General features: G+C 39.3%; 1 protein-coding gene across 7 annotated transcripts in view; it reads right to left on the bottom strand.

The window, feature by feature from the left end:
- The window catches only part of LOC135207905 (transcription factor AP-2-epsilon-like), a 234481-nt gene that overhangs the window by 151804 nt on the left and 70044 nt on the right, over positions 1 to 12633 (bottom strand). The window lies entirely within an intron of this gene.

Genomic DNA, 12633 nt, shown 5'->3' with positions numbered 1-12633 from the left:
AAAACAAGTTGTTCACCTGACAAATAAGGTCTGAACGGAACTTTAGAAATATAGATAAAATGTATTCAAATGCGACAGCAGTATCGAGTCTGAGAACTACTTATTATTAATATAATGCACAAGACACTTAAACCGCTATTAACTTGCAACACATAACACATCTGCCACAGATTACAATACTCAAATATGAGAAAAGAGGAAATACATCAAACAACAAACAAATATGAACGAACCAATTAATAATGACAAAGATAAGCAGCCATAGAAATATGAAAAAGAAGGCCATAATAACTCATTCTTCTTCTTCTGTAGTACGTCAGTCGACGTAAGGCAGCGAGAGGCGCTGAGAGAGGACACAAAGGGCTTATGCAGGACCCACACTAGGCTTCTGCTGCCTTCGAGAAGGAGGCGCGTATTATCTATCTATCCTCTCCACCGCCGCCGCCGAGCCAGTGGGTCCGGATCTGTGACGCAACCGTTGCACGGGAATTTCCTGCGGCGGCCTCTCGCCCATACCACTGATATCTCTCCTGCAGCAACCACTCCACGTGTCAAATATTGGGCCCCACGGGCTTCCCAGACCTCTCCTCCAGCAGTAGATACTTCCAGCCTCACTCACTGGACCGAATGAACCTACCGCGCTCGGGCAAACCAAACGACGAGGACTTGTTGAGCGTTTCGCTGCCTACGTACGAGTGACTGGTCAACTCTTTTTGACTCCTATTTGAAGAATTCTTTGGAGGAATAAACAAGAGTTTCCTTCAGGGAAACCGAGATGTTGTTGTTGTTGAAGACTAGGCTGCCTTTATGCCAGCACGGGCTCTTGCTCATAGAGCAGCCCGTAGGAAAACGAACCCATAACCGAGACTACATATATTATAGTATTTGCAAAAAACTATGAACAATCGTCAATTTCCTACAAGGATGTATTTCCGTCTAAACGAGAAAAGTATGTGGAATCATGAAAATGCAACCTTTTAATTAACTGACAGAGTTTGCGCTTTTGTTACGGTGCTTAATATAATCAAAAGTACCTGAATCGAAAGTACCTGTGTCCACAAAGAGCAAAACACCGTGCTGGCATAAAGCCAACTCAATCTGACAACAACTGACTATTTTTCCGTGTCTGCGACGTCCGAAGTCGAGCTGAGCTCTCCCTCCACTCCAGTCACTCCCCTCTTTCGACCCCTGGGTTGTTTTCCCCCCCACCCTCTCCCGCGTCTACCTGCCAGGATTGTTTTTCCCTTCGACAGACTATTTCTTGACCGGATGAATCCTTCCTTTCCACAAAAATCCCTCCTCTCTTTCCCTCGGCTTCCTTTCTACCTGGTCCTCTTTCGTTCCTGCAGCTCTCTGCGTTTCCACTTCTCATGCTCTTTGTGATTGTAAGGGCCGTCACAACTCGAATTGAGCTTTAGTTACGAAAATGATTTCAGTAATAATGTGTACAATGAATTTGCACCTCTAATTTCTGGAATCAAAGTATGTCTGAAATGCTGATCATGAAACAAGTAAAAAAATGAGAGCACGCTCCCTCAGCACAATCGCGTGTTTCACAGCCCAAGAAACTCTCACCGCGGCCCATGAAACTCAGCCCTGTGGTGGCGTGTGTACTCGGCATCTATAATAGTGCCAGAAGCACGATCATGGTTAACTTTACCTTTAAATGAAATACTATTGATCAATATCCCAATTTGCAGCCCTCTAGCCTCAGTAGTTTTTAGGATCTGAAGGCATTAGGTCAGACAAAAAGACATCTCAATAGCTTCCATTTACAGAAACATAAAACCAACATCATCACAAGCATCTAAAACATAACAGATAGGAGGAGAACATATACATAATATACACTCATTCTAATCAGCATCTCTCTCTCTCTCTCTCTCTCTCTCTCTCTCTTCTCTCTCTCTCTATATATATATATATATATATATATATATATATATATATATATATTAGATATAATTATATATATATGTTATATATATATATATATTATATATATATATATATATATATATATATATATATATATATTTATATATATATATATACATATAATATATATATATATATATATATACATTAGATATATATGTGTGTGTATACATATATATATATATATATATATATATATCTATAATATATATATATGAATGTCTTTTTACTGTATTACAACAGTATAATATGAAGATAAAAGGACCATAAAGCACTATTTTAACGTTGCAACCACATATTTCGAGCACTTCCATCTGTGCTCCATATTTTACCAGTGATCAGGAGCACAGAAGGAAGTGCTCGAAAAATGTGCTCGAAATATGTTGAAAACTACCCCTGTTATCAAGAGCACCTCACCTAACCTAACCTAACCTAACCTAGACTAACCATCTTTTATAAATCAGATTGAGTCAAACTTCCAAGATCCATGCAACGCGTAATCTTAATTCTAAAACGGTAATCCCTGAAATAAGCAAGTTTCCATAAGCACGACTGCTTATAAAATGCATGTGAATTTGGAAATGACGCGCAATAAATGCTTACACTTAACCACCGGTTATAAAAATGGGGGAATGTTTAACCCTGAAGGAAACGTTATGACACTTCTCCAAAGAATGATATTCTATAGGTTTCAGGGGGAAGGAATTCCAGAGGTTGGAATAGAGGGGATGAGACTGCGGGAATATGTGGCCTAACGGGTTTCTTGTGGTAATTTGAAATGAAACATATTGCTAGAAGAATTAAAAGATCCCCGCTGGAATAACTGATTTCAGTACACCTTACGCAAAGAATGATAATACTAGATAAGAAAAAATGACATTACAGGAGAGAGACTATGAATGAAAGATAAATACTCATACTGAACTGCGTATATAATAGCAATAAAAGAGAAAGCTATACACGAAAGACGGGGAAACAGGCACAATCGAGAAAGTCGCCTGATCAGTCCTGCTATATATTTAAACTGGAAAATCCAAACAAGCATTTACTATGACCACATCACCACGCCAATAACGACCACCTACCATTACACGTTGCACTGGCGGCACCAGTCAATTTTCCAAGAGAAAAGAACGGCAGAAAACACCAAAGGATAGAGAGAAAAAAAAAGAGAGAGAATCTTCTGTATATGTGTAACGGAATGAAGGGGCGCACAGCATAGGACGAGAATAAATAACTGGAGGGAAGGGAATGACCACAAGATGACGCAGCTCGATTGCACCAAGTGTGTGAGGAATGAAAAGTGACAACCGACTTGTTAAGGAGGGGGTGGGGGGAGGGTGCGGGGAGGGGAGGGGAGGGGGCGGAGGAATACTGCCCAGTGGGGATGTGGTAATGGTGGGGGGGACCCAACACCCAAGGGAAGGGAAAATTGAAGTGTAGAGAGAGAGAGAGAGAGAGAGAGAGAGAGAGAGACTTAAGCGGTGTTTATGGAAGGGGTCTGTCTATCTCTCCTTATTTCACCAGAAGAAACGAAACGCAGTGCAACCGTCATTTCCCAAAATGAGCATTCATCAGCGTCATTTCTCAGAACAGATGAAGAATACAAAGAAAAAAAAATACGACTCCACTTCCACGCGGAGTATAAGAAGCATTGGAAAGTCAATGGCAGCAACCAGGACTTCGACCAACTGTTCAAATTACCCGCCGTATTAAACACATTTCATCGAGTTTACCTTCGAATAAGTAAGGGAGTGAAACAGGAGGTGAAACACGTTTCATATTGACATAGAATTGCAGGCAAAAACAGTCGTTAAGTATGAACATTTAAAACAACACACTAATACTAGCACAGCGACATCTAGGCAGCAATACAAGCCCATAAAAGAAAACGGAAAAAAAAGTGAACAATAATAAAATAACAGGAAAAAATATCGCCGCAATGGCAAGAAAACTTCACAGGAATGACCAACAGTCCCAGAGTATAAAGCCATATTTGGTCAAGGTGAAGAAAAAAAAAAAAAAAAAAAACAAAGTTACGTAACTTCATTGTCTGATAAAAAATGAAGTGTTATTTGACTTGTGGATCACAAGTTTGACTGAATGCACAGTGTGTGTTTATACGAGAGAGAGAGAGAGAGAGAGAGAGAAGAGAGAGAGAGAGTCGACAGTGCAGGTCAAGCCATTATTCTAGAAGTAAAATCAGGCAACCATCCTGGAGAAACAGATTACTTCATTATTTACAATATAAATATTTTCTTCACAACGACACCAAATTTATGAAAAATAAATCGATTATTTTCAGCACCAGGTCCCACCAAACAAAAAAGTACATTTGCTACAGCAATTTATGTTCTGTCATCAAAGCAAAACAAAACCAGGAGAAAACGTGTCAGGAAACAATATCATCTTTCGAATGCAGGATTAAAAAAATGAAAGAAATATTCTCTTCTCATTTTAAAAGCGAAGTCAAATAATCTATACCAAAAGAAGGGTTCTGTTGGAAGGAAAACGGCTATCGTAAAGTGACTACACTCAGTATTAAGCAAGAGCGAACCCACCTCGAAAGAGCAACAATACGATAACAGATGTGACAGTTGTCGAGCAGAGAAAGGAATTTTAAACATTCTCAGCTGGCACTGAAATGCAACATGTAGACAAGGTTATTATTATGCTCTTACATCATAAAGTGAATACAGGTAAAAATAAAAAAATAAAAAGTAAGACGTAGTAAGAAGGGCAGCATTTAAGACTTGATCCTCTTCCTGCTAAATGTAAAGAAAGAAGCCTGGAAACAAAAGAGAGACACAGCATAATACAGTATTTTAGTTCTTTAAATTGCATAGAGGCACAAATGGAGACATTCTATCACGCGCAAAGTTCACTGGCATACCGATGAATTTTGATGAGTGTCCACTTATGTTAATGATGTGTATTCATTTATTGACTGCTATAAGTAACCGTGTGTAGGACCGCAGATCTATAGGTAATAAACTCCGCTAATCAGACTTGCTCTCGTCCAGCGAGGGGGTAACCTCTCTCACCAGTGGCCCGAATATAGATGTTTTTTCTTTTTTAATTTATATAGATTTTTGGCATTATGCCAAACAATGGGGCAACTACGGCCATTCAACGCTGTATTGGAAATTGACAGAAAAAGGTTTGAAAGGTGTGACAGGAGGAAAACCTCGCAGTTGCTCTATGAAACACTTGTTAGGAGAGGGTGGACAGTAAGATGAAAGAAAGAGAATATGAATGGAGGCATAGTAAAGGGAATGAGGTACACTGACGGCACTACCCCCATACGGGGGGTATATAAGTATGCAGATTGGCGGTAGTTCGGCTCGAACTTTCGGGACGGTACGTATCGTACCACTAGTAAAGTAGAAAATAGCCGAATTGTTTTTTTTTCTGCGTATGAGCCATGCATGAATAAAATCCCACTTCCCTCTTCACGTAAAAGGCAGAAGGTAGGGACCAGACGAGGATATGGATGTCACCTGACAGAAAATGTTTTTAAAGTTCCTTCCGACAAAGGAATCTTGACGCTATCTTGATCACAGTGATTTTGGAGTAATGATGCCTCGGAAGTTTCATTCTTACCACCTATATACCACAAGCACGTCATAGAAGCTGTCGGCGAAAGTCTTAAAAATGTCTAACCTTCAATCACTCTTATAAAAAAAATAAAATAAAAAGCGAGCGCGTCATTTTTTTTGTCATCGGAAATCGGAGACTCATACTCAGAGAACCTATCTTCAGATGTATTTCAAACTCAAGAATTCTAAGAAACCTATCATAGAATCTGTTCAACCTACTAAACTAGAAGATATGAATCTCAAGATTTCGAGGAAATTAGTCTTAAATACTTTTCAACCTCAATTAAGACTAACAAATCAGGGGCAAATTATTTCTTAACCCCTTTAATGAAGAGACCTAACCTTTAAAATCTACCCAATCTCGAGAAGTCCAGTCCCAGTCATGAATTTCAACTTGGAAACACCCGGTGAATGTTTAACTGAAGAGGAGGACTCGATTTCTTCCATCCCCAACAAGTAAGTCTCGAACGAGGAGCGAAAAGAAGTGAGTGATACCGATTGAACACATTTTAATGCAACCGCTACTCGACTCAAGCCTCGGGTTGAAAAAGCGAAAGTTAAAAGAGAGAGAAAAAAAGATTTCAGGTTACCAATCGCTCAATGTGTAACTTTCTGGTTAGCGTAATAATAGAATGAAAAGGTCATACCTGCAATACTGGCATTAACGTCAGCAATTACGCCACAGCAAGTAGAAACGACCTTTCTTAAATTCTAAATACGTTGCTCGTTAAGTCTTCCCGTCTAGAATCCAAAATCAAGACAACAGTAAACAAAGAAAAGAAAAGACAACTAGGACTTTCTTCGTAAAAATGAAATTGAGTATTTTCACTTCATTTTTTCTCTCTTACACACAAACACATATTTAAACATTAAGGTCCTCTGTGAAAGCTAATAACTAAACACAGTGGAATTGTTTGCTTTAGAATTTGTATCTATACATTTTATACACACACGCGCACACACACACACACACACACCTATACATCAGGTCCTCATTGAAAGTAATAACGATACCCAGTAATGTTTGTTTAAGAGTTTGTATCTATACATTTTATACGCACACACACACACACACACACACACACACACACATATATATATATATATATATATATATATATATATATATATATATATATATATATGTGTGTGTGTGTGTGTGTATATATATATATATATATATATATATGTATATATATATATATATGTGTGTGTGTGTGTGTGTGTGGTGTTGGTACGCGTATATGTCACAATAAAACAATTGAAAGCGCAGATACAGGACATGAAAGAATTGTATTGGCTGATATTCTAAATACATAGCCACGATAGAGAAATCAAGAGTTATATAATTACAGTTCTTGAAGGACAGGCTGTTTTTGTTTGGAGTCCTTTTTTGACACGCTCGGTAAATGACATATAATAATAATAATAATAATAATAATAATAATAATATCTAATAATAAATTCTTGATTACAAAGCCAAAATACTAAAAAAAAGTCATTACAATTAACGAGAAAAACCAAGAGAATGACTATAAAAATCAAGGAAAACTAAGAAAAACTATGCACTCTCAGCCATAATTTGCGGTAAGTGTAACACAGGACACCTGTTTATGTATATTCACGCCACTCCATTTCCGTTGCAGTGAAAGTCACCAACTGTGAAATTAGCCTAAACAACAAAGCCCCCAAAAGACGACCTTCGAAAGGCTAGCGAAATTCTTCTGCTCCGAAGCCACTGCATTTCTGACTTCATTCATCGATTCGAGCCTGCAAAACGATGCCTATGAGTCATCGTGCTGAATTCTTTTCTTTCACAGGTTTCCAATTACTCTTCCAGGCATTTCCAGGCAAGTGTATGTTGGTTTAACCTATAGCAACAACAAAACAACAAGCATTCCGGAACTGATCTGTTTTACCAACAACTTCTGATACGAAATACCAAAACATTTCGGAGACGGAAAACAAAATATCAACTAGTCGAGTTGAGCTGAATATAGAATTTAGGCCAAAGGCCAAGCACTGGGACATATGAGGTCATTCAGCGCTGACATGGAAATTGACAGTAAAAGGTTTGAAAGGTGTGACAGGAGGAAAACATCGCAGTTGCACTACCAATCAAGTGTTAGTAAAGGGTGGAAAGTAAGACGAAGAAAGCGAATATGAAAGGAGGTACAGTAAAAGGAACGAAAGTGGTTGCAGCTAGGGGCCGAAGGCACGCTGCAAAGAACCTTAAGTAATGCCTACAGTGCAACACATGAGGTCCACTGACGGAACTGCCCCCATATGGGCAATATGAGATGGTGGTTCAGTGCACAGATGTTTAACGTTAAGCCAATAAAACAGCATAAAATCCACTTTTAACAGTCAATTTTACACCTTGAAATATTAACAGATAAATGACGCACAACAACCAAATAATTACATTTAGTGTCCTCATTACGGTACTAATAGAAGGCCCAGAAAGGCGGTGGCATTAGGCATTCTGTGGAAGCACCACGTGCATGATAGTGCGTGCGCGTCCGACATCCTCGAATGCATTCGTGCGCGCTTTTCAAATAGCGAAACCTCCACAAGGATGCAGCGGAGTACATCATCATGGCAATCATGTTAATAAGTGTATGCTAATGAGAGAGAGAGAGAGAGAGAGAGAGAGAGAGAGAGAGAGAGAGAGAGAGAGAGAATTACTATGAAAGTATTAACAGTAAAGTTAATATCGTAAGGTTTAAGCTTAAGCAACATCATACAGTACGTGATTATGTAAGACTTTGGGTATTATTATCTATGTGCCGTGTGTGTGTGTGTGTGTGTGTGTGTGAGAGAGAGAGAGAGAGAGAGAGAGAGAGAGAGAGAGAGAGAGAGAGACGATGAAAATAGTGACATTTCTAGGGATTATTCAGGAGCATACTAGACGACCAAAACACAATCATCATCCATGAAAACATAAAAGGTCATCACCATCGTCATTATCACCATTTAAACTTGTCACAAGTGGCACCATTGTGTGTGAAGAACTTGCGAAACTAAAACCCAGCGGTTGGACCAGGAAAACTGCACTTTCTTTGCTTTTTCCCTTTTGAGAGTAACAGCAATTCATAAGATAGGGGTAAATTCACTAAAGATTAAGCAATCAACTAATAAATAACCAAGGTTTTGGTTGCTGTATCTTCTCTTGTCTGGAATAGTACGCTGCAAAGGTCTCCTTACAACCTTCTTCCGCAGCTCTCTCTCTCTCTCTCTCTCTCTCTCTCTCTCTCTCTCTCTCGTAAAAAGGTAAGAACTCAAAATACATTCCTGCACGACTAACTTGGACACATGACCCGTAAGCCATCAGTCACTGAGTCTGCTACACTTTCACATGGCTTCATTACATTTGCCATACAGTGTTTTTTAGGTTTCGTGCGAGAAACTATAGAATAACAACAATGGCTGGTCCTTCAACACCACGAGAGACACTTTGCAGTCAAAAGAAAGGTGTACCTACACACTTGCTTATTATATAACCGTTTCCTTCACCTACCGAGATGACTTCATTCCTTGTGCAGGGGAAATAAAAAAAAAAAAAATTAAGAAACCGTATGTCCTCAGGTTCCCCAGAAAATTTTTTGTCCATAGTAGATATTCACTAAACACGAACAATTTATGGATGTGGACAACTCCTTATCATTAACTAACCAATTTCAATGAATTTTCACACCAAAATTCAATATTTCGGATACTATGAAACATCCACATTGAGGATGACAAAACTCCAGTATCCGCTCACCCTCTCCCTTTTATAAGTATTATATAATGCATAATTTACCGTCATATGAAGGTTCATGGTCCTTAAAAAAAAAAACACTAGTCATTAGCATAGCGAAAACAAATTCAAAACCTTTGCATTACACGCGCATAAAATCACTTCTTTTGTTGAGAACTGCAATAAATAAACTGCAACTCATAATGACTATCATTTGGCAAAAAAACTGTGCCCTGCAATTAAACTAACGGTTTTCAAGAAAGACTTGAGAGCTCAATAAACCACCTTTCTGAACGCCGCCCCAAGACACTTCTTTCCTTTGGTGATCCGCATTGCTGCTGTGACACTACACTGTGAACAGTACTAGGGGTGTATCTAAGCATCTGTGTAGATTCTTAGTTTGCATTTCCGCACTGTCTATAAAGTCTTTCGAACTGATACGTGGAGGCAACTACTCCCGTACAGAGGCGCTTGCACTTGGACCACGCGAGCTGTGCGTCGGTAATTGGGCTACTGTCAGAAGCTGTACCTGCCATTGCATGACCGTAATGGATGATGTATCTACTTTTGTAATGTTGCGTGAGTGTTGTGTTTGAGTGAGTGTTTCTACACTCTGAAGATGCTGCCTTGTTTGGTCACTCTTATGCGGATGTCGCGTTTGTCATTTGCACTTCTTAGCGGATGCTTTGTATACCTTAGCGCTTCCATATGCATGTCGTGTCTGTTATTGTATATATTTGCGGATCCTATTGTCCACACTTATAATTGTGTGTGGATACAGTTACTACTCTTGAGAGACCATGCATATGCAGGAATTACACTTGCTCTTCACTGTGATGTTCGCTTTTACATTTCAACATTGAAGTTGATTTTAGACATACTGTATGAATACTGTATATAACTACTTCCAAAAACGTGGTGGATCTATAGTTTCTTCACTGGCAGGCAAATGGATATTGAAGTATAGCATAGAACTGCATCAACATAAAATAGAATAAATGGAACCTTCATCAGAAAAATATCAATAATACTCCAATATCCAAGAAGCTACACAAACAAGGTTTAATGAACTCCTCCTTGGCATTTAGCAAGAACACATCTACGATGACATCATCAGACTTTTGAACAGAGAAGCTTGGTTTTATTTGGAATAAAACCAATAGCTTTATGTAAAAAAAAAAATTATTGAGATGGCTTTGCCTGTCCGTCCGCCCTCAGGTCTTAAAAACTTCTGAGGCTAGAGGGCTGCAAATTGGTATGTAGATCATCCACCCTCCAATCACCAAACATACCAAATTGCAACAGTCTAGTCCCAATTGTTTCTATTATATTTAAGGTTAAAGTTAACCATAATTGTGCGTCTGGCAACGCTATAGGAAAAACCGCCACCGGGCCGTGGCTGAAAAATATATGGGTTGCGGCTCGTACAGAAAATTCGATTGCGCCGGACAAAGTTTATTTTCTTGTTGTGCCAATAATGTAGATGAAGAGTCAAAGTAACATTTAGGAAATTCTGTGTAATGACTGTAAGGATAAGTCTGAGGACCACGGTAAAACAGTGACGTCAGCGAGAGCCAAACAACTAAAGTGCTGCGTCCAAGTCATAAACATGTACGCCTTTTCTGTATACGTGAATAGTTGTAATCACCCAGGTAACTGGCAAAATGCCCATGATATATTATGCTGCAGAGATATGGTAGTCAGAAACAAATAAGAATGAATTACTGAGGTTAAATCAGAATGATTACTAACCCACTGTTTCGCAAGTGAATAATTCTAACGATCAAACATGTGATGTCTCCTTTCTCGAATTCATTTTATTCACCGACGTCTCTCACTTTTATTTTAGTCTTCTCTTCTAATATGCAGACTAGGTTGAAAGCTGAGCGGCAGCTTTTTTAAAGTCCTAACAACTAGACCAGTACTACTTTTATCCTTTTGCTATGTCCACTTTTACTTGAATTTTATATTTTAGAATATTCTAGAGAGAAACATCTTCAGTTTGGTGATTTTCTGTTATCCCCGATCACTTTTGGCTGATTTAATTTTCATTCATTCACTTGTAACAACCATAGTTCAAGGACTGCAGAATAAAGACGATATTTCAAAACACGCTTTCTAGAGTATAGGCTCACGGCACTCCAAAACACTGAACACGAGAGGGTTGAGAAAGTTCTCTTTAATTAAATGCAACCTACAAAAAAGATAATTTTCTAGCGGAATATTAAAAAAAATAAATAAATGAATGTAAATTGACATACAAGTAAAATACGCCAATGTTTCTGAAAACGTCTTACGGTCGATTTCAATGCTGAGACATAAAACAGGATATCAGTTAACGAGAGCTTTACGCTAAAAGATGGTTACGCAAGCAGATGGGTTCTTACTTCGGGTCGACAACCTCACCAAGGCGACTGCTCACGGAAGATAATTAAATGGAGAGAGAGAGAGAGAGAGAGAGAGAGAGAGAGAGAGAGAGAGAGAGAGAGAGTATGGCATTGTAAGTGGACAACCATCATCTCGGACACAAAAGGCGAAATGGACCCCAACACTCCTTAGTCATTCACTCAGATTCTGTATATTATTGAAGAGCCTCGATGGTCTCTTTGGCAATTCATCTCCTGATAGAAGGCTTCATTATTCATCGAAGATTGAAAGAAGCGGGAGAAGTGGGCGGGGGTCACTCCATGTCATTAAAACCAGCCGTAAAAAATAAAAAGATCCTTGATCCTTAATAGTATGGTCGCAGAGCAAACAACGCTTACGTATGAAGAAGAAACGTGCCCACTAACTGCTAATTCTGCGACAGCCTGCCAGCTTCAGCCCTGGGGAAATCACAACCAATCAGGCGTCATACTGGGAAAGCCACAACGGACGGCAGGCGTTCATGAAAGTTCGAAGAAAACAAAGTTCTTTACATTGGCTCCTGCTGCCATGCCATGTCAGTTGGATGAAAGCCAAACACTGCTGCTGCACTCATTCATACGCGTTGAGAGTTAGTCTCTGGAAACGTTCGCAGGCATCCGTCACGGGAGTGCAAACAGAGGGAAAAAGCGCTCCTCCCTCAAACTGATAATACGTTTGTTTACTCACGTTAGCTGCGGGCTACTTGGAGTCAGTCTCCGTAACTCCTCCAGGCACACAGCTGATCTTGGCACAACACGCGTAAGGACGCTCTCTGTGTCAACGAGACACGCCGCTTAAGTCATTCTCTCCAAATCTTGACGGTTTTCTCGATTTATTTCCTTCGTTGCCAAGCTTTTAAACTTCAGAGCTGTAAATCAAGGCGATACTCTTTTGTGCTTCAATTCTGTCTTAATACGTCCTTAATGACAAAGTACGTGCTCGCGCACA

Source organism: Macrobrachium nipponense, chromosome 34, assembly GCF_015104395.2.
Source record: "Macrobrachium nipponense isolate FS-2020 chromosome 34, ASM1510439v2, whole genome shotgun sequence".
NCBI lineage: Eukaryota > Metazoa > Arthropoda > Malacostraca > Decapoda > Palaemonidae > Macrobrachium > Macrobrachium nipponense.
Note: the sequence above shows the minus strand (reverse complement) of the source record. Positions and strands in the feature narration are given on the sequence as shown.